Here is a 23,305-nt window from a genome sequence, read left to right as displayed (position 1 = left end):
TCTTACACAGAAATTAATTCTTCTCAGTAGAATGGAAGACTAAAGAATTCTAAGCAAAGAAAGTATCAAACATTAGCACCCTCATTGTTTCCAGCTCCTTATCTCTGAACTTTGTTACAAGTTTTGGGATTCTCATCTGAAAGCCAGTGTGAAACAGGAAAGGAAAAGATCTCACTGGTGAGTTTCTGAGCTCCTCCTTGCTGATGTGACTCCTGTTTGCTGCCCTGGATGTGAACAGAGTTAATGAATAATGACTGAGCAAACAGAATGTCACACAATGATGGGAGGGAGAGGGAAGGCTGAGATGATTGTTGGGAGGCTTGGGGTGGATTTGGCAACCATTAGAAAAATTGATGCCCTTTTAATGATAGGAAAAGGCTTTGCTGGGGAGATAAGATGGACATGACATTCAAAATACTGCACTCTTCGGATTTAAATGTATGGAAATAGAAAGTTCAAAAGGTTGGAGTTTTTCATTGTGTTTTAGTTTTATATTAAAAAAAGCAGTTCTCAAAACTTCCACCCAAATGCGTGTAAAAAGCTTCAGCTCACCTCAGGCTGCTGCAGGACAGATTTGTTTTGCTTTTGTCACTCTGGGAATATCACCTGGGAATTCACCTGGGGATTCACCTGCCACACCTAGGGCTGGCTCCTTCCAGGTACAGGAGATCTTTTTTATTTCCCTTCCCCAAGAGCCCAAAGCAGCAGAAATCACAAAGAATCAGCCCAAAAACCTCCCAAAATCACTCAGGATCCTTCCCTGAAAGCTCCACAGAAGGAGATTTTCAAGAGAGGGCACCAGAGATTGCTGCTGGTTGATTAAAGCTGCCCAGAGCACATTTCCTCCTCTGCTATTCCCAGCTCTGGCAGCTCCTGCCAGATTCTCACATGTGAGCAATGCCTTCTCCAGGCACATTAAATGCATTATCTCAGCACTCCTTCAGCAGCACAGAGCAGCTCAGTGATGTCCTTTGAAAAGTTAGAAGGAAAAAGGACATTTCTCTGCAGAACTCACACACAATCCCTCAATTACTAAAGAAATAAAAACCTCTTGCAGTTTCACTCTGTGCCTCTACAGCTCTTTTTCCTTAACCAACAACATACAAACCATATTTACAGGATCATTTCTGCAATGAGATAAAACCACTTCTAAAGAAGTGTTGTTTCATAAACCACATTTGCTATCCTGAAATTTATAATCCCCATTTCCATTCTCCAGTACCTTTCATCAGCAGATCTCAAAGAGTGTTCAGAAGCTTTAATTGTGTAAAAAACTACCAACTGCAGATGTGACTTACCAAGTGAAAGCACAGTTATACAATTCAGAATTTATCCAGGAAATATGGACTGAGATACTTAATCTTGCAAAATAAAAGATAATTTCAAGTAAGGTATCTACAAAGAGGAGTGTCTGTGCCAAGAGAATGTTTGTATTGGTTCTGCAAAGAGGACAGAATGTTCTTTCCCAAAGAGCCACAAAACAAACTTCCTGAACCAAAGTGAGTTTTCTTTCTGCTTGTGTTTAATCCAAGTCGATGTGGCCTGGCCAAACTGATTTAATAAGCAGGGGAAAAAAGAATCAATTAATTTGGCATAACCTTGTCTTGAAGAAGTTCAGTCGCCCTTCAAAGTGAAAAAATCCAGATCCAGAGCAGATCCAGAGCCACTGCTGCTCTGGGAAATCACTAATAACAGCCCTTTGGATCACTTTTTAAACCATTTTCCCCACAGCATTCTAAGCAGCTGTAATTAACTCTCTTTATTTTATGCCACTCTCGAGGCACACCAGCAGGGTTTGAGGCAGTGCTGAGATGGTAATGCAGCTCACAGGAAAAAGGACTTGGAATCATCACAAACCACTTTGTTTCACACAATATTTTGTTCCTAAAGCACTCACATCTGTCACCAAAAAAAAAAGAAAAACAAAACAACCCCACAAGCCAAAAACACCCAACAAAAACACCATAAACCAACCAAAAAAAAGCTAAAACCAAACAAAACAACAACAGAAAAAAAAATTAAAAATAAAAAATAAAAAAAACCTAAAAACCCAAACCAATACATCAATACACCTACAGACTTCCACCACATTCTGGCCACGCTGGTAATAAAAGTTATTTTAAGCATGGCCTGTAGTAATAAATTCGTTTTAGTGCCAATAATTGTCTCTCAGTAGCTGAGCAGCAGAGGAGTTTCCCCATCATGACGTAACCAGAAGTTACTTTGAAGCTTTATGGAAACTTGACTCATTAAATGTTTATCCCTAGGGACGCCAGAGCTCACCACAGGCAGCCTCTGAAACACCTGAAACCTCCATCCATCCCTTCATTTCCCTTCTCACACACATCAAACCCCAGGGTTTATATCACACAGATATCACACAGATAACTCTTCACCAGCAATGCCAGCCTGTCCCTGAGAATCACAGAACAGTCACACCACCAAGACATTGGGATCACGGAATTCTCACTCCATCTCTCCCCACTTTCTTTCAGGTTTTCTTCTCAAATCCCATTTCTTGCCTTTGCCTTCACATTTATCCCCAGTTAGAATCCCCAAATAGTCTCCTCTGGTATTACCCATCAGGGGCAGAAAGCTTCTGCTCCACCTCAAAAAAGCAACTTTTTCCACAATTCAGCAACTCTGACCTTTTATCTGCTCCATCCCTGCCCCTGCCCACCCTCCCTGAACTCCTCATTATTTCCCCTGTGACCTCTACTTCATCAATTCATGGTTTATTATAACACAGTGAAGCACATTAAACCACATGCCAAGTTAAATCTACCTAAAGGAATCAATGCAGCTATGAAATGCAAGGTTTGAAATGCTTTTATTAGTCTAGTAATGAATGTGGGGAAAGAGGAAGAAACAAATAGAGCAAATCTGTTTTCAGGCCAACTATCAGGTCTAACAAAAGAGTGATAAGTTATTATGGAAAGAAGGATGAGGAACAGAATAATCTGCCTAGTCTGCAGCAAGGACAAGGTGGAGCTTTCTCAGTCCACTCTGCTCCTCCAACAGAACCTGCAATGCTCCCAGTAGAGAATAACTACTGATTCCTATTTCAAACAAACAAACAAAAACAAAAAAAACAACAACAACAACAAAAAAACCATAAACAAACAAACCAACCCTCTCAAAAAAAACCCCAAAAAACCCCCACAAACAAAACCACAAAAACCCCAGATTCCAACCATAAAGCATATTTTTATAGCACTTCTCACTAGGACTTTCCTACCACCTGAAATGTTATTTGTTCCCACTGCACTAATCCACATCTCCATGGCAATCCTTGCAGGACTCTGGGCAGACAGAGCTCAGGATGCTCTCAAAAACAAGCATTTCTGCAGAGCTTGGAGGGGATTTTCTCCTCAGATCCCCCACAGATATTAGGAACATGAAGGTTCCCCTGCTGCAGGACAAAGTCTCTTGCTCACTTTCCTGCAGGTAAGGAAAGATTCCAATGATGACCAAATGCTCATCAGGAGCTCTGCAAAGAATAACTCCAAAATACCATCCTTTAATCAATTCCTGCCCAGCTACTCCCAGCTCTGAGCTGGGAATCAGCTTTCTAAAGGTTCCACTGCTTAAAACCCCAGAAAACACCAAAACCACCACTTATCTCTAGAAAGGTTTTCTTGCTGATGTTTCTTTTACTGCAGTCCATTAAAAACTGATGTAATGCTCTCAGTAATGTCCTTCTGAAAGCTGCAGGTGTACAGAAGGGAAACCCTCCTGCTAAACACCTTCCAATTTCCAATTATCTCCCTTCCTCTGTTTTATAACTCTGGAACAAGGCAGTTTGCTCTTGATCTGATCCCAGATCCTCTCTGCCTTCCCTGCATCACCTCCTCTGGGCTTTTATTCCACTCATTACTGGAGAGCTGACCCTGCCCTGTGGCACAGAGCAGTGCAGGAGTTAATTCATATTCTCTGTGGGCCAAGAGCAGCATTTACACCACAAACAAAGATCCTAATCCTGGGCTAAGCAATCATACAGAAAAACAAACACAAAATGCTCAACCTCCCTGCAAACTGGGAAAAAACCCTAAAATCCCCACCATGGTTACATGGAGATTTCCCTTGGCTCTGTACTGACCATGCTGCATTTCTCTCCTATTTCCACACTATTTTTGCTTGGCAATTATATCAAAACAGAGAAACTTAAATCAACATTGCTGGACAACAAAGTGAGGACTTTAAAAACCTACATGACCCAAAAGGACTTTTGTGCATCCAGTCCAGAAGCAGAAAAACAAAAAAGTAGAAGCCGTTCAGTTTCCCAAGAATGCCTAAAATTTTGTCTTGAAATCAACAAAGTATTTCAATTATGTTTGGTTTTGTTCACTGCATAGAGTCATTTCCAATGCTGAACACACTCAAACAAAATCCCTCTGAACAAACAATTCCTAATCCAGTGTTTCATCATTTTAATCAAACCACCAGAATTTTTCTGGTGAAAATAAATAAAATCAGAAATCTGCTCTAAGCATTTAAAATAACATTCATTACATTCTTATTTTATGCATTCAAAGCTGCTTTCAGACTTACAATTTTGGCCATAAAATATCAATTCACGGTGTTGAATGAAAAGATAAAACCTCAAATTAGCAAACAAACTCAAGAAAAATGCGAATAAAAGTGTTTATTGTAGGCTGGAAGAGGTCGTTCCACATCTTTGCATGGAGGAATAAACTTGGGGCCAAATCCCAAAACGAGGTTATAATGGAAAAGCAAAATACACCTTACATGTGCATTACCAGGTTTAGGAAAAAAGGAGAAAGCTTTCACTGTTCAAAGCAGGTTTAATGCCAACCCAAGGAGCTCTTCAATACACTTCTGCTCTTCCCCTCCCCAAGTCCTCCTGTCACAGAGCACAACTCTGGCATTATTCCCCCCAGAGCACAAATCTGGCATTATCCCCCCAGAGCACAAATCTGGCATTATTCCCCCAGAGCAGGGCAATTCTGCAGAGGACAACAAATTCATCCTCCACTGCAGTTACCTTTTGGCAGTAAGGAAACCAGATTTTGGTGCCACCAGAACCCAGCTGGGCTGCAGGGAGGCTTTGCCCAAGCCCAGGTTAAACTCTGCCTGAGCACACAGACTCCTCTGGGAACACAGAATGGGATTTCAGCTAAAAGATTTTGCATTTCTATCACTGAAATTCTTTTCTCAGTCTATTAAACCCCAGCATAAGAAATGAGGGACAAACTGTTTCAGCCCAAAGAAGGAGGAAGAGCTCCCAGGCTGACTGAAGTTGACCTTTCCTGGTTGTCTGCAGGAGATGTGATGAGGTGAGAAACCCTAGAAGAGGCTGCAGCCTGTCAGGTAATTCTGCATTATTTACACTGCCCAAGCAGTGTCATTTGTCTTGAGCTCCAAAACAATTTGTGCACCCTTAGAGGAGTTGAATAATAAATCCAGAGATTCCCCCCTGCTTGCTAGGGTGAAATAAAGACTGCTGGAATAAAGGGAGAAAGACACATAGGAAAAAGGAGAGAGAGACAACTTTTGATGCATCAAAATCACACAACAGAGGGAATATTTTCACTTCCCAGGAGGCTCCAAAGGCAGCTGTCAGTGCCTTGCCTTGCCAAAATCACCCCAAATGTTCTCCAGATACTGCAGGTTGCCCACCCAGGACACCAACTTATAAAATACATCAGTTTTGTCAGTGGAAAACACCAAGAACATCCTGGGCAACACTTCCTGCAAGCTCCTAGGAATTGGTTTAAAACAAGCTGGAGGACAAAATGGGCCAAAGGAAGAAGTAAATGACAGCTTTTAACAAGAATGTCCCTAGAAAACATAACTAATACTGTCCTCACAGCTCTAGAGCACTGCAAATTAATATAATGCAAAAAAGAAAAAACATGCTGGTGATGTCTACTTGCACATAAATTTTCTTATGAGACAAGAGGAGATAAGAAAGAGCACTAAACACACTGCTCAGAATGAGAAGAGGAGATGTGTTCTGCTGCTTTACAAGATGGCAATGTTAGCCTGATGGAGACAAGGATTTAATAAAACCTTTCTGCTGGATCTAAACCAAAAGAAAAATTTTCCTCAGAAACAAGAAATAGACCTCAAGATGCAAAACTGACATCTGTGCTATTAAAATGCAGACATCCTGGGAGATTCAGTAATTCTGCATGGTCTCACATCTAAGGATTCCTCCAGCAGGAGCTGAATGGAAGATTTAAGTCAACTGGAGAAGAAACAAAAACTAAATACAGAATTGGCTTCCATCTGTATCCCTTTTAGCTTTTTGTCTTTTGACTACATGGAAACATCCACTGTGGAAATTTTGTTTCTAGTATTAATATTACTATTAGAGATGCAAATTTCATCCAAATCATTTACAGGCTTAGCATGACAAGAGGGGCTTCATTTATCCCATGAGCTTTCAACCCTTTGCTCTGAGAACAATCTTCCCATGAAGACAAAAGCACAGCAGTCCCCATGTTACTGAAGGTCTGACTCCAGTCTAAAAATGAGTGAGTTCAAATGCATTTACAGAAATCTGAATTTAAAATGTATTTACAGTTTAACCAGAAAAAGTAACAGTAAATGATCCTTTCAAGCTTTAAACTCTACAACATTATCTTTTTTTTTTCTCCCCTCCTATCACATACTTAAATTTAATTAAGATTAATTTGATTTACCGTTCCTCTAGGAATTGGACAAACATAATTAACACATTAGGCTGAAAATTCAAACTTTTATTAATGGGCTCAGGCAACTCCCCAGGGACCCTCCAGTCTTTTAAAAAGTTAATCCTCATGTAAGTGTTGTGGCTTCAAACACTGGGCTTTTCAGCCAGAACATGCAAAACTCCTTCCCCACTCAAAGGAAAACAAAGATGTGGTAATTCTCCACACAGAATGACCAGAATAATAGCTGCACATATAGTGAAAAGAGTCTTTGTCCTGCAAGGCAGAAATGCAGCTCCCTGCATAAGAGCTGATTGTGTTAACTGGAGCACTGCTTATTCTGGGACACTAAATATTGCCTGGGGACCCCAAGGAGCATGACATGGCAGTGGCTCTGTGCCAATTTAGAGTGACTTCAGAGTGATACTCAGCCCAGGAGCTCCACAGTCTGAACCTTTCCTTGCAGGAGATCAGTGTGGATGAGGATCAGTTAGTCTGTGCCACTTTATGGAGTGACTTCAGAGAGTGACACAGGGCAGGATCCCCAAATCCTGAATTTTTCCTTGCAGAAAACAAATGTGGATATCAATTTAGGAGTGACTTCAGAGTGACACTCAGCCCAGGATCTCCACATTCTGAATATTTCTTGCAGGAAAAATGAATGCAGACTTCGCAGGATGAGTTAGTCTGTGCCACTTGATGGAGTGACCTCAGAGAGTGACACTCTGGGCAGAATCTGCAAATTCTGAATTTTCCTTGCAGGAAATGAATGCAGACTTTGCAGGATGAACTCATCTGTGCCAGGGTGTGCAGTGACTTCAGAGTGACACTCAGCCCAGGATCTCCACATTCTGAATCTCTCCTTGCAGGAATGAATGCAGACTGAGGATGAGTTTGGTACAGAGCAGAACAAGGCTGAAGCACTCAGGCTGTGTCTGTCTGTCTGTCTGTCTGTCTGTCACCTCCTGCTCCAGGCTGAAGCAGTTGTCCCCTGGGAAGGACATTTCCCACTCACAGAGCAAACCTGAATATTTGTCACCTGAATGTCCATCTGCAGCAGCTGTGAGCTCTGTCACCCCCAGCATCCCCAAACCCCCTCAGCAGGTTATCTGCCCAGCAGTGATGCCTTCAGAGCATCACCCTGAGATCAGCACCCTCCTGCCTCCAGGACAGACAGCACTGCAGCAAATCCCTGGGAAAACTGGGCAGGAAGAGGCTGGATTTATAGAAATGGAGTTAAAGTCACTTTTGGTTCCTTTTTTTCAGCCACTCAGTATTTATCCTGACACCAGCAATCATGGCATGGCTGCAGAAGGGACTGAGAAAAAGGTTTTCACCACAGTGCTGTCAAGGTGAAAGTGGCAATTTAAACACCCTATATCTGTATCTATATCTATATCTATCTATCTATCTATATATATTTGCAATGCCATGGCAAAGCTTTTTCCCCAGGATGCTCCAGATTTTCACAGAACTGCCCCAAATGAACTCTGCACGCAAAACCAAACTCAGTGGGCACAGATGGATGAGAAAAAGGAACACCAAACTACAAAAAGGCTGCAGGAACAGGGGAATGAGAATGTTATGTTAAATGTTCCTGAGAGAAGTACAAATGTTTTGCATACAAGGCTTACTTGGAGACATAACAATTCACAGAATTAAAAACATGACATTTTCCAGCCTAATTCTTTTCTAGGTACTTGAAGTGCATTTTCCTTTGCACTGCAAGCACTCAGTGCTGATCCACCAAAGAGCCTGTCAGTCTGTAAATCATATCTTTAACTTCCAGTGAGACATGATTAGTGCTATTCAGGTTCCATGTGCATTCTTCTTGACAGTAGGAAAGCTGGCAGTGCTCTAGCCAGGCAAGAAAATCATTATTTCCCCACATATCAATGCTTAGACAGTTCCTAAAACCCTAACTTCAGCTTGGCAGATTGGTTTTTTCAGAAATCTGCAAATCCTTTGTGATTTAACAGCTTCCAGTGCTATTTTCACAGTGAATTTCCTTGCTAAACCAGTGCTGAAAATCACATTTTTCTGTCACAACCTAAGGAAGAACCTTCTGCCCCAGCTGGGCATTTCCCAGGGAAGCACTGGGACAGAGCAGAGCTCTCTGCTCAGCTTGTGCCCAGCAAGAAAATATTCATATTAAAGCATTTGTCCTTGTTATTTTTCCCCTTAAAAAGCTGTTTGCAGCCCCACATCTCCCTGCATTACTGCAGCTCTAGCAAGGCAGCAGGACAAGGAGTTGGGCAAACAATTCCACTGACTTTGCAGGAGGAAAGGCAAATCTCTGTTCAACACTGCCCAGCTCTCCTCAGTGTCCTGCAGGTACAAACCAGACCTGTTCCACCAAAATGTTATTTATTTGCCTTCCAGCCTGGACTGAGATGCAAAGCATCAACAACAGGTTTCTAATTATAACTATGTAAAACACCATCCCCTGCCAAGGATCTAACATCATGAAAGAGAAGGAAAAAAGAACTGTGGTCATGCAGATAGCTCTCTGCTCCACCTCCAGGGAAGGCAGAAAGCTCACTACAGGCTTTGGGTTTTTAAAATAAAGTAATTAAAAAGTATTAAAATAAAGTAAATTTTAAAAAATTAAGTAGACAGTATTTACTGTATACTTTAAAAATACAGTAAGTATTTTTTATAAAATATTTTTATAAGAATAAAGTAAATATAAAGTAAATAAAGTAAATCTGCTTTAAAAATAAAGTAAATAAAAATTAAGTAGACAGTATTTACTGTATACTTTAAAAAGAAATTAAATATTTTTATAAAAATAAAGTAAATATAAAAAAATCTACTTTAAAAATAAAGTAAATTTAAAAATTAGGTACACTGTGTTTACTGTATACTTTAAAAATTAAGTATTTTTTATAAAATATTTTTCTAAGAATAAGCTGAATATCATGTAAATAAAGTAAATATAAAGTAAATATACTTTAAAAATAAAGTAAATAAAATAAAAAATTACACAGTATTTACTATATACTGCCTCCTGTTCCAGGAGATTTACAGAGCAAACAAACAACCTGTGCCTCACAAGTGGTGACAGAGCTGCTCTGCAGAAATGTCTCAGCACAAAGCCTCAGCTCAACACCTTCCATTTCTCTGTCTCTCCAGCCTTCAGCGAGTTCCACTTGTTGACCAAAAGTGGCTCAAAACGCACCAAACGCACAGCAAACCAAAACCACCCCAGATCTGCAGGGGAATGTTCCCCGAGGGCAGAGCAGGCAGGAGGAGCTCCCAGCAGCTCCCAGCAGCTCTGCAGCAGAACCTCCTGTGCTCATCCAGCAGAAATCCCAACCTGCAGCCAAGGGAGGCGACAGGAGGAACTCCTCAGTGCCCAGAGGGTGTTCAATGGAGTTCTCACCCCAACAGCCTGGCAGGGAACTCCCAGAGAGCAGTGAGGTGAGGTGAGGTGAGGTGAGCACACCCATTGCACACTCACTGCACACCCACTGCTCACCCATTGCACACCCACTGCACACCCATTGCACACCCACTGCACACCCACTGCACACCCATTGCACACCCATTGCTCACCCACTGCTCACCCATTGCACACCCATCAGACACCCACTGCACACCCATCACACACCCACTGCACACCCACTGCACACCCACTGCACACCCATCACACACCCACTGCACACCCACTGCACACCCATCACACACCCACTGCACACCCACTGCTCACTCACTGCACACTCATTGCATACCCACTGCACACCCATTGCACACCCACTGCACACCCATTGCACACCCATCAGACACCCACTGCTCACTCCCTGCACACCCACTGCTCACCCATTGCCCATCCACTGCTCATCCACTGCTCACCCATTGCACACCCACTGCTCACCCATCACACACCCACTGCACACCCATTGCACACCCACTGCTCACCCACTGCACACCCACTGCTCACTCACTGCACACTCACTGCACACCCACTGCACACCCATTGCACACCCATCGCACACACCCACTGCTCACCCATCACACACCCAGCTGAGCCCAGGGATGTGCAGTTGCCATGGCAACCTCCCTCCTCTCCAGGACAAACCAGATGCTCCAACTGCTCCTCACCACTGCAATGGGGGAACACCCTGGGCAATAACTATTGATACATTGCTATTTTAAATACCTGGAGAAAACAAAAAAAAAGTAAGTAAAAATGTTTCACTTGGGATCATAAAGCCAGTTTTTTACCCCCAGGAGGTCAACAGCAAACCCTGAGCACAACAGACATTCAGCAGCAAGGACACAATGAGATGTGAGGGGAAAAAATGTCATCAAGGAGAACAAATCCCTGTGAGTTCCAAACTGGACATACAGCACATTTGATTTTCTGAGAGCAAATCCCTCAGAAAAGTGATTTAGCAAGAAGCTGTGAAGCTGCAATGCCTCCTGCAGCACCTCAAAGGCTGATCAGGTCAGAGCTTTCCAAACTGGGTCATTAGTTCATCCAGGAAATGTGGCTTTGCTGGGAATTCTCCCATTCCCTGAGCAGCATTAGCACTTCAGCAGGAGCACATTTCAGTCTCAGTCTGAGCCACTCTCACCTCTGTGCTCCAGAGATCAGATTTGCTCCTGAAGCAGCATTTCCTGCACCACAGTGAGTGCAATTACTGTGCAATGGCAATGCTTTCCTTTAGCTTTCCTGCAAATCTTCCATTTGATTATTTATACTCTGTCTTTCAGAAATTCCTCATACTTTTGTTCAGCTGCTTCCTCATTTCCTTTTATTCAGTGTTCAAAGCTGATGTGAATTTCTGTCCATAATTCAGAAACATCCTCATGTTACTGATGGATGAAATTGGATACTATTCCCTTAAATATGATTGCAATACTGAAGTGTCACAAAAAAGCTGGCAAAGTCAAAGTCTGCCTTCCTTTGGGATAAATGGAAAAAAATTATACTTTGTTACCATCACAGAAAACTGATGTTCCTGTGAATCATGACTCACTGAATATTTTGTTGTGCTTTTAATTTTATTTTCAAGGAATCTTAACAGCCTTTTTTCTTCAGGAAGTTTAAGGGTTGCAAAACTTCCTTTTCCTCAGAATATTATTATCTGTCAAGAGAGATTCTCCAAGCTGTTGCATGGGAAGTTGAGAGAACTGTAAGCTCACTTTAAAAAGCAGAGAGCTTTAAGCAGACAGCAACTACCCCAGTTTGTTTCAGAGAAATAAATTGGTTATTCAGAGCCAGTATGAAGTCACAAATCCATTGGTGAAATCTACTCTGTCACTCCCATCACCTTGAAAGTCACCTTTGCATCTCTGTCAGCCTCAGACTGCTGAATTTCTGCTGAAAACTGAATTCTAGTTAGGAAAAAAGAAAAAGGCTTAATCAAGACTAATTTCTAACTATGCTGTTTAAGTCCTATTTATTAATTCCAGAGTTTATGTTCTCTACAGGTTGCAGAAGTGTTAACCAACCAGTGACAGAACTACTTGAAAGATCTGAACCAAGACACATCTACTACTTGCTGAGAGAAGAGTTCCTCTGGGCATCACTGAATTCCAGGGTCCAATGGATAGCTCTGAATTCCAGGATCCAATGGGAATCACTGAATAATTCCAATATCCACTGGGAATCACTGAATAATTCCAGTATCCACTGGGCATCACTGAATAATTCCAGTATCCACTGGGCATCACTGAATAATTCCAGTATCCACTGGGCATCACTGAATAATTCCAGTATCCACTGGGCATCACTGAATAATTCCAGTATCCACTGGGCATCACTGAATTCCACTGAGTACACAAACCATGGCAATCAGGTTACTCTGCTCACGTGTTCTGACAACAGCAATTTCATTTTATTTATTATGATAATTCATTAAGCACCATCAAACACAGTGCAGGATCTCTTATAAAATAACTCCAGTCAGCAGTGCAGGATCTCACTCACACCATGAATTCCTGACAGTTAGGGAACCAAGGACTTTGTGCAAATGAAGATTAGCAAGGTCTCAACACACATTTCCTTGCAGTTAAACATGCAAGGAGCAAACCTGATTAAATCAGCATTTCATATGATGCTTTAAAATTATAGCCCCAGAGGCAGATATTTTTGTACTTCAAAAGATAGTTATTATACCACTGTAAGTTACAGTGTGGGATAACAGAAAAATAAATTCCTATCTAATTGTTCCACCACTGTACACAGGGAGCACAAAATAGCTGCTTTTTCCCACAGCTGTCAGAAATCCCCAGGATTTCATTCCCACTGAGGTGTCACCAGTGTCACACCATAAAGGGAGAGCAGCTCCAATACAATGCCATCAATTGTCTTCCAGTTGGCTACTGGAAATATCTGGAGCAATAACCTCTCCTGAACCCATTCAGCACTTGGGTTGTCTCCAGATGTGCCTCAGGGTTAAATTGCCTCTGCGTGTCTGAAGTGCTTCTATTTCCATGCAGAACAACTTGGTGGTTGCACATGTTGTGGTTGTTTTTAAAGTCAGATTTGCCTAAAAAAAATAAAATTAAAAGAGGTGGGGGGCTGGGGACTTTTCTTCTGGCTGTTTAATAATGTTCAAAGTTGTCTGAAAGTTTGCTTACCCACAATCATAAAGGACTGAGTGAGTTCCCTGCTTTGCATCCTCTCTGTCTCCAGAGTCCTTGCAGCTCAGCCACTGTGAAACCACAACAGCCCTGATCCAGACTGCTGTTTTCCCTCTAATGTGGTAACTAGCTCAGGTTCTCATCAATAGAACTGATCCAGATTGCTGTTTTCCCTCTAATGTGGTAACTAACTCACGTCCTCAGCAGCAGAACTGATCCAGATGCTGCTAGGAATCATCTTACAACCAAACCCAGCATTTCACTAAATATTAAACTATATTCTTAGAGTCAGATTACTTGCTATAGCTAGTTTGACAGCCCAACTGAATAAATCAGAATCCCCTAAAACCCACCAGAAATATCTGCCAACACTCAAACTGAGATCTCATCACAAACAAGAATGCTGAAAAACCCACAGAAGATTTCTTTTTCATTCTTCCAAACCTTCCCATCTTATCTCAGATGTTTACAGTGAAAAGAACAGAGATGTTTTCTTCAAAGCACAGTTTTTATCAATCCTCTCCAACGTTCAAGCAGCACAATATTCTTCTTTAAATGCAACCAAGAAACCCCTCTGAACCTCAGGAGATGTTTGCAAAGTGATTGTTCCCCCTCACTGCTCCTTTGTTAGCACTTCATTTTTTTCCACACTCTTATTACTCCAGGCAGAAATAACTTAGAGATATTATCATCAATTCACCCAAACAGAATTCCCCTGAATTTATTTTAAGTTAGACTTTACAATTAAACTGCACATTAGAGCTAAATCAAATGATTTCAACCTGGCTGAACTGATTGGCTCACAAAGTCTACAGTTTAATTCTTTCCCCTCACTCATTCTGCTAACTAGAAGAGAAATGGATCTACCTTCAAGCCTGTTGGAATCAATCTTCTTTTCTCTTTCTCACAATTTATAAGCCAGAGGCTTAAAAAGTGTTCATATCCGCTTTTAACAAGCTGGTTATGTGAGATAAGCAGGAGAACATTAATAAAAATAGCTCAGCTTTAAGTCATGAATGCTTTACAAAAGTAGACCTTACCAAAAAAATCCTAAAAGCTAATTGTGATTTATTCCATGGTACTTTTCCTATACTACCAATGATCAATCATGTCTAAAAGATCCTTTTTTCTGTGTCCATGTCAGGAATGCAAATGCTGCCAACTCATTTCTAACCAGGGAGACAACCCAGGCAGGGCTGGGACCTCTGAACACTGCCAGACTGCAGAGAGAGTTTGTTCTTCTCCAGTTATGGACTTTTTTATTTTTTATTTTTTAATTTTCTTATTGAAAAGTCCTTCCCAAAGATTCCATAGCTGTCCCACACACTGTATTTCAGGATGGTGTGCAGCATCACCACCCTGAATGTCTCCTGAGTTAATAAAAACTGTATTTAGACAACAGCAATCCAACCACTGGCACTGAAGTTTTTATTACTTCAATTACAACAAAGCAGCTGGCAGTAATAATAACACTACTTAGCATTTATATGCTGCTCTGTATCTTCAAAAGCCTGTATAAATATTTGTTAATTAAGCCTCACAAAACTCCAGAGAGACAGATACTTTTTTGTTGTTGTTCCTTATAAATAGGAAAACTGAGACAGAGGCAAAACAGCTGCTTCCAAAATGGAGATTTTTAGATTATTTTTAAAAAAGGGAATGGAGATGTCTGGACAATAACTTTCAGAGTTATAAAAGAGAATTATAAAAGTTATAAAAGAACAGCTTAAAATGCTCAAAGAACCCAACTTTGGTTCTTTGAGTCTTTATGGTTTGGGACATAAACTCTCATGCTCTAAGCATCCACATCCTCCAAGACAATCAGAGCTGTCCCAGGCAGATGCAGCTCCCTCTGCCCTAAACCCTGGGGAACACAAACCCCTGAACTGCTCAGACACAGATTATTCCACCTGCCAAACGCTCAGCCTGAGCTCTCAGTGCCTCTGGAGAAGTCACACCTTTGCCAAGCTCTGATCTCAACATATATCTGATATTTTGGGCACCACCAAAACAGCCTCAGCAGCAACTTCTCCCCCAGGCAGGATTGCCACTGGTTAAGGAACATCTGAACCTTCCTTCTTCTTGCATGTCAGCATTTAGTATTCATGTAAAAAGTGAGCAAAACCAAGTTCCAAGTAGAAAAGAACAAATCCCACCATGTATTGAAGGCACTTCTAGGAGTATCTCATACTCATATTCACTAAGGCATTTACTGAACAGACATTTTTGATGTGTTAGACACCTCACTGACTCAGGGAAAACAAACACCTACACACTCTAACACCTCCCATCAGGGCTGGAGCTCTGGAATTGCATGAGGAAAACTTGAAATTATTGCCTTGACAAAGTACACAGCATCATGGGGAAGACAAGGCTTAACCCACTAAGATCTGACTACACATATCATTCCAAATATAATATTTCCCACTGAGATCAATGGATCTGAAATACTTTAGAGGAGACATTGGAATAAATACTAATGATATAAAAGGAGAAAAAGAATTGGGTTTTGAGGATGAAAAAGCTTTACTGTGAGAAGTGTCCTGAAGCTGAACATGGAGCACAATGTGCAATTAAAGAGTGATGTAAAAAGGGAAGGGAAAACTTGGGGATTAAATAAAGAAAAAAAATAAACAGCAGGAAACTGAAGTTATATCAATACTCAAGAGTAGGATGGACCAGAATATGGAAGATAGTGGGGAAACACAGCTCAGGCAAGGGGAGAAGGAAGGAAAAGCTGAAGAGCTCAGGCTGGCAGGAGAAAGGAGCCCAAAGGTGAGGTGAGGCTGCAGCAGCAGGACTTTGGCTCCACGAGAACAGACTGTGACTGCAGGGAGCTGGGGCTGCTCCTGCCAGGGAAGGACATTTGTCACCCAGGGTGACTCCCAAGAGCCACAAAGGTACAAAGTCCTTGTTCTCTGCTGTCCTGCCCTCCCCACGGCAACACAGACAGCAACAAGGGCTAATCACCAGGATTTATCAGCCCAAAACAAGTCTGCAGCTAAAACACAAACAGATCCTGGTTGACCTCCCAGCCTCTGCCCTGGCCAAGACTCCATCCTTGAGTGCAGGAAGGGAAGGAAACAAATCTGAAACATTACAGTAAGGGCTGGGAGAGCACAGCAAGAATTGCACAGCAATAAATAATGCTGGAAGTGGAGCAGAGAATAAATAATTCCACTTTGGGAAAAGCGAGTCTGAGATGACAGTGAAGGGGAAGAAGAACACGTGTGTTTAATACACAGTCTGAGTGTGTTCATAGTTCATACCAGTTCTGAGTGTGAAACACAGATGGGTATGTTTATCTCCAGCAGGACAATTCACTCAGTGGTTTCTCAAGACTTGTTGTGCAAAGCTGAAAATGACTTTAGAGGCACAAGAATAAATGGCTGACTTTTCCAGCCTGTTTTTCAAATGGCACAGGAGATCATCCAGCTAAATTTTGTTACCACATGATATCACCAACTCCTCAATTTCCTTGCATTATCCTTGCTAGATCATTGAGTTCTCCATGTTTCTGAGTGCAAAAGACAATGCACAAGGTGAATGTCCCACTCCTGGTACAAAGGTCTCACATTCACAGGCTCTGAGTCACACAACTGCACATTCAAAAATATTTGTATGATGTGCACTGGGATCCTCACAGGCACTGAACTCCTAATGAATCCCTGATTAACCAGGTATTAATGCCCAGAAACACCAAGTGACTTTGTAATCCCTTATGGAACAGGAAAAAAAAAACCCCATCATCAGGCTAATTACTTCAAATTATATTTTACAATGGAAAAAAAATGTATTTTACACTGGAAAGAGATCTGTGTCTCAGGAAATAGAAAAGACACCTCAGACACACTGTGAAAACAAATAAAATTATCAATGGCATCAGAAGAACAAGAGTGCATGAGAAGGAAGAGCAAATGCTCAGTGTTGATGCAAGGAGCATTCAGAGGGATGAACTCAGCCCAGAAGGACAGAATGAGCTCATTAACCAAAGTTCACATTTCAGGTGAAACACAATTCACCAGGACCTTGAACAGAACAATCACAGCAACACCAAAACCTACCGAAAGTCAAAACTCTGATAAAATGGGATAATCTTGTATCTCAGCAGGTATCTGCAAGTCTTGAGGAGCAAATGAACTTCTGTGATCTCATGTGTTTCTCGTGTGTTTTAGAACAAGTTTTATGTTTGGGGGTTTTTAGGAGGAGTTAAAAACCATTTCCTAATGGTTGTGGGCCCATCTAATAACAATAGGAATTTTTTTCTAAATATTTTGTTGAAATACTTGAAGTTTTTGCAGTATGACAGGAGAAGTGGTTCATCATTTTTGTGTTTATACTGCTTTTTTTTTTTTCTTTCCCTTTCTTCTCTCTAGCCCCATAGAGAGCCTAGCGATTTCCATGGCTGGTCAGAATGACATGAGGGAGGCTTTAAGAACAAAGGCTGGCAGAATCCCCTGTATTTCACCACCCCAGGAGTGAAGAAGCCTGTCATGCACCAGAAAACTCCACAACAGAAAATCCCATGGAAATTGGTAACTTCATGGAAAACACTAACTGCAGCTCTGAGGCTAAAGGCTTCTACTAACTTTGTCTATTCAGGAGGCATAAGGCCACTGCAGGCTATTCACAAAAAGACAAAGGTAATAAATGCACAGAAAGTGATTTGTAATTTGCTATTTCCATGTCAGATCTCAGCCCTGGGGAGATTCACAGCATGCCTAACTCTAATTACCGAGACAGTGGAGTAGAGAGGAAGGGAAGAAAGGACTGGAAGAGTTCAACTAGCAGCAATCCAAGGCCCTGGGTTGGCTAATATTTAAAAATGTTGCTAAGAGTGACGTTCCAATCAAAGGCAGTGTCAGAGATTGTGGCTCATGGCCACAGCTCACAGTGAAACAGATCTCAAAAAGCTAATGCTAGTATTTCCATTTGTGATCCATTTTTTGATCCTCCAGTGTCAATGACACAAAATCAGGAGGTAAAAAAGAAAGCAAGAGTCCCTCCTCACAAACCAGATGTGAAGGTTGCTTCTCCTCACAGCAGCAAGGTCTTTCCAAGAAGGTGTGACTAACCTGGCAGGGAAAAAGCCAATTCCACAGGATCCCCAAGTGTCAGCAGCTGTAAAAGACACCTTGGCTCAACACTCCATTCCAGCGACTGCAGAGCACTGTTTTATCAACAGGTATGCAAATGTTTGCTACACACACCCCAGACTGCCCCAGGGACTTGGAGGAAGTTCTGGATGACTTTACAGCCAAGTTCCTCCATGGGCACAGCAGGAGGAACTCTGTGCTTGCTCAGCACTGGCAGCTGAAGCTCATGGCAAAACCAAGTTCAGAGCAAAACCAAGTTCAGATGACAATCATCATCTACCTGGGAACTCAGGGTGCAAAACTGAAAATCCTAGGTGTCACAGTTAAATCCATTGCTGTACAAACAGAAGGTCAATGCTTTGGAAGAATAAATTAGTGGACGAATCAGAGTCCAACTCTGGAGTTTGGATAAAATGGCAGCAGTTACAGCTTTCCCCAAAAGCAGGAATTCTAGTTTCTGGCAATGTGAAGCATTTAATAGCAGAAAAACTAGAGAACCAGCACTGAAAACAAGAACTGAACCTCATATATTGAATTTTCACATTGAAAAATATATTTCAAATGGAGATAAGTGTTAAAGGTGTTAAATATATTTTCTTTCTGGCCAGCAGAGCAGAGAGAGGAGTCTGGAGGAGTCACAGACCAAAGGGCTCCTTTTCCTGGCTGGCACAGCCAAGAGCTGTGTTCTCGAGAAGATCTTGTGCCATTGCCATCTCACTGTGTGGGGAAAGATGCAGGAATTGTAACCAGGAGTACAAGAGCAACAAGTGGGAGACACTGAGCCCAAAGTCAGCAAGTGCTTTATTAGCACAGTCTCTGTCATGTGGACTTCAAGTCTTACCTTCCCACAATAACTGAATATATTTAATCTATTTTGACCCTTGGGGCTTCAATTATTTGACTTCAGATGTTAGATTTTAATAAGCTTTCGCCCACAGGGGAAAAATGCAGCAGTTAATGTGACTGATTTGCCATTTACAGCTGGACTATGGACAGGAAAAAAGAATAAATCAACCATATTTCAAGAATTTAGTTGTCACCAAGTGGAAAACTTCAGTATTTTTTTCCATTTGTGCATTTCACAGCAGAGGTAAGTAACTTTAGATTAAACCTGCCCTCTCTATTACTGCTGTATGTAACCAGCACCTAATCATTAGTGGGTGTTGCTGCCTGTGGGGTGTTACCTCCCTCCAAATAAACCTAATGGGATGCTTTGTCTGCTTGCACAATCCCAGAATCGCTCAAACACACACTGTGAGCTGTGAGAAGGCACCACTGAGCCCTGCAGCCCCGGTGGGTGTGTGACAGCAAAACCAGCTGCACTACTGAGCCCAAAGGCACCTCCATGTCCCCAGGGAGAGCAGGCAGCAGGCACAGCCTTGAGCACAGTATCTCCTTACAGAGCCACCTGCCCGCTGGAAATGCTACCCTGCGTGTGACCTGTGAGGCAGGAGATGTCAGCATCTCCCCAGCCTGGAGCCAGCAGCTCAGTGCAGCCCAGCAGCTCCCTGACACCAGCAGCTCCCTGACACCAGCAGCTCATCGCCAGCCTGGCTGGGACAGTTTCTCCTCGCAGGGCAGAGGGTGCAGCAATGCCAGGGGTGTTCCAGGGAAAGCAGCCTTGGTCACACCATGCTGATTCAGTAGCTGCAGTTGCTAACAACAAAAATGGGCATTTCTATGTTCTCCCACGTAAGCAGCTTTTGTAGCTGACATATAGACATTGCACAATCACCAACGAGAGGGAAGATGGTCAAGAGGAAGGGAGGAGGAGCACGGTTTTGAAGATGAAGGAGAGGCGTAATTAAAATACGATCTGTGCTGCAAAGGCACGCGAGATCCATGGCTGGGTTAATGTTTCAGCAGACACAATGCAGAGCAGCAATACTTTTACCTTCAGTGCTTCACCTCGAGCACACAAAGCAGACTCCACCAAAGGTCACAGCACTCTGCAGGGTGAAGATTCACGAGCCAAGGCAAAGCAGGATTGCTGAGTGGGAGGTTTGGTTCTCAAACAACATCCCTAAGAAAAACCTGTTCCACCCTTTCTCCTATTGCCTGCTACCGGCTGGCTTGAAACTGTGGCTTAGTGGAAGCTGCAACACCTCGGTGTTCATGGATACAACGCAGCCCTGCTGAGCTAGGTTAGGTTATTCCTAACCTTAGGTTATTCGCCAAAATGCCAAGGCTGTTTGCCAAGGTGTGCCCAGGGCAGTGCCCACCGGCGAGCTGAGGGACTGTGTGCCATGGCGAGGAGAGGGACAGCAGGGGCGAAACCGGCGGGGAAAGTTAGCAGGGAGAGCGAAAGGGCTGAATGAGCAGCAGGAGATCAAACGGCAGCGGAGAGCAGCAACAATCGGGGGTGCAACAGGATTATCCCAGCGAGAGCTGCTCTGTGCCGCCACGGCAGTACAGGCGGAAAAGCAGCGGAAACACCTCAATATAGGGACTAAAAGACAAGTGAGCTGGCGGGAGGCGAGGCAGAAAAGGAGGGCAGATCCCAGCCGAGCCCCGGAGCGGGGAGAGCCCGGCGGGCGAGGGGCGAGCAGGTGTGGGCAGCGAGGAGAGGAGAGCAGAGCACCGCACGGACACACGGACACACGGACACACGGACACGGATACACACCCAGGGACACACGGACACACACCCAGGGACACACGGACACACACCCAGGGACACACGGAGCGGTCCGTGGTGCAGCCCCGGGCGGGAGCACGGCTGCAGCAGCGAGCAGAGCCCAGCAGCTCTCCGCGATCCGCCCTGTGCTGCCCGGGCGGCTTTGGGGTCGCGGTACAGCCCGGGGGAAATCCCATCCCATGCCATGCCATGCCATGCCATCCCCTTACCTGCCCCAGGTGCTCTCCGGCCCGGGGCGGCGCTGCCCGCGGGGCTGGCCGGGCGCGGGGATTGCGCTCCGCTCCGCGCTCCGCTCCGCGCCGCCAGCAAAGTGCGGAGCGGGGCGGGCAGGGCAGGGCAGCCGCGGCGAGGAGCGGAGAGCAGCGGAGAGAAGCCGAGCTCCCTCTGCCGGGCACCCGCCCAGCCCCGGCCCCGGATACAGCCCCGGCTCCTGCTCCTGCTCCTGCTCCTGCTCCAGCCCCACGGGGCAGCGCGCATCTCCCGCACCGGCGGAGCTCCCGCCGGCGCCCCGCGGGCTGTGCGGTGCCGCTCTCTGCTCCCGCTCTCCGCTCCCGCTCCCGCTCCCTGCTCCCGCTCTCTCTGTCCGCTCCCTCCCGCTCCCTCCCGCTCACGCCATGCCCAGGTGCAGAGAGCAGCGCCCCGGAGCCGCTGAACGGAGGAGTTTAGTCATCGTAAGCGTTTGCAGGAAACAAAATAAATAAATAAATAAAAGGCCACACACGAAACCTACCACGACTCCAAAGCAACATCTTTCCCCGGAGAAGGAGGTGTAGCTAAAGCACCTTTGGAAGGACTGGGCTACGAGAACAAAAGTCTCCCGTCCTCGCTGGAAATCCCGGATGAAATCTCCCAGCTGTTTATGGTGCTTCCATCTGGCAGCACATTGCTCCCCCTCTGACAACTCACACGTGGCTCTGGCTCCGCACAGTCCCTGCTGGCAACCTCGCAGGTAGCCGAGCTCCTCACGCTGCCCTGCTAGCCCAGGGATTGCTGCAATGAGCCACTTCCCTCTAAAGCAGGGCTGTTCCACCACGATCTGCTTTCCCCGATTCCTCTTTCAAATAAGGTTTTGCCTTACGTGACTCCAGAGAAAATCTAGAAAGCATAAATCTTTGGACAGCATCAGACGTTTGAAAAGAACCTCTATTCGGGTGGTGTATAGGAGAGATAATCTGATTTTTGAGGTTCTGTTCCTGATATTTGATAGGATTCAATTGCCAATGCAGAAAGACTTACACACCTGATTAATTACGTTCCCGAGGCTCCTTCCAGGCTCCACCGAGATCCCTCAGACTCATATCTGACCCGAACAGCGATTTCCCCTGAGCCAGGGATACCCAAACGCAGCAACAGGTCCTTTGTGCTACAAAGTTTCTGTGACTCCAGGCCTCTCCAAGAAACCTGCCGAGGAAAAGTCTAAACTAACGAAAGAGCAGCTGCTCGCTGAAATTTCCACTCAGTTCCAAGAAATGAGCCTTGGCAGCTCCTCGCTTTTTATAACACTGCGTGACTCATGTGCAGCAGGTGAAGTCAGAGCCATCCCTGCCAGAGTCCTCCCCTGACGGCTTCTCCAGGGATTTCCCCGATTTGGAAATCAAAGAGGAAAATGCGATGTTGCTCAGGTACTGTTTGGTTGCTGGGTCTCTTCTCAAGAGGTGCTATTCCATCCTGGAGCTGGTGTTTGCAGCAAACCTTCCTGCAGTGAGCCCTGGTGTGGCTGTGGCAGGCTGGGCAGGGCTGGGCTGGGCTGCAGGCAGCCGTGCAGCTCACGGCGACTCTGAGAACACAGCAGAGAAACCCGAGCCGAGATGGGATGGGGAGGTGGGGCCTCACTCCTCCAGTGCCTAGCAGTTCACCTTAGCCCTGCTTGAAGGAAAATAAAAGAGAGAAAGAGAAGCAGTTCAGCCAACTTCCCCTTCCTGGCTCGGAGCTGGCAGAGCTGCATCTTCCACCAGTTCTGTCTTTGTTATTCCTTCTGGTCCAGAAATCCTCCACAAAACAGGAAAGCACAAAACATGTGAAATAAACCCAGTTCTGTGTACCCAAACAAGCACTGAAATGTGCAGATACCACACAGTTCCCTGGATTGGTTCCAACAAACCTTCCAGTACTAAAGAATCAGGTTAAGGAGAGGCCATGTAGGGAATTGCTGTGAGTGGAACTCGCAGGAACACTGACATTTCCAAACTCTCCCTGCCAGACGCCATTCACACACTGCCTAGGTAAATAACAACAGGAACTGATACTTACCAGTGCTCACCCCATGAGAGGTAGAAAGAAAGAGGAGAGACTCTCTCAGAGCAAAGGTTGGGGATTGCTGC

The 23,305-nt window shown here is 44.1% G+C and overlaps 1 protein-coding gene across 9 annotated transcripts in view; it reads right to left on the bottom strand.

Annotated features, from left to right (window-relative positions):
• Positions 1 to 22,741, bottom strand: part of EPS8 (EGFR pathway substrate 8, signaling adaptor) — a 78,672-nt gene extending 55,931 nt beyond the window's left edge. For 3 of the 9 annotated variants that reach the window (XM_085049250.1, XM_085049259.1, XM_085049254.1), the window contains exon 1: positions 21,715 to 22,737. The gene's annotated coding sequence lies outside the window, so the exon portion shown is untranslated. Of the gene's footprint in view, positions 1 to 21,193; positions 21,316 to 21,714 lie in introns of those variants that run through there. The other 6 variants (XM_085049252.1, XM_085049255.1, XM_085049260.1 and 3 more) reach the window with 5 other exon arrangements.
• Positions 22,742 to 23,305: the final 564 nt, after the last annotated feature.

This window comes from Lichenostomus cassidix, chromosome 1Ab (genome assembly GCF_008360975.1).
Source record: "Lichenostomus cassidix isolate B80296 chromosome 1Ab, HeHo_3.0, whole genome shotgun sequence".
Taxonomy (NCBI): Eukaryota; Metazoa; Chordata; class Aves; order Passeriformes; family Meliphagidae; genus Lichenostomus; species Lichenostomus cassidix.
Note: the sequence above shows the minus strand (reverse complement) of the source record. Positions and strands in the feature narration are given on the sequence as shown.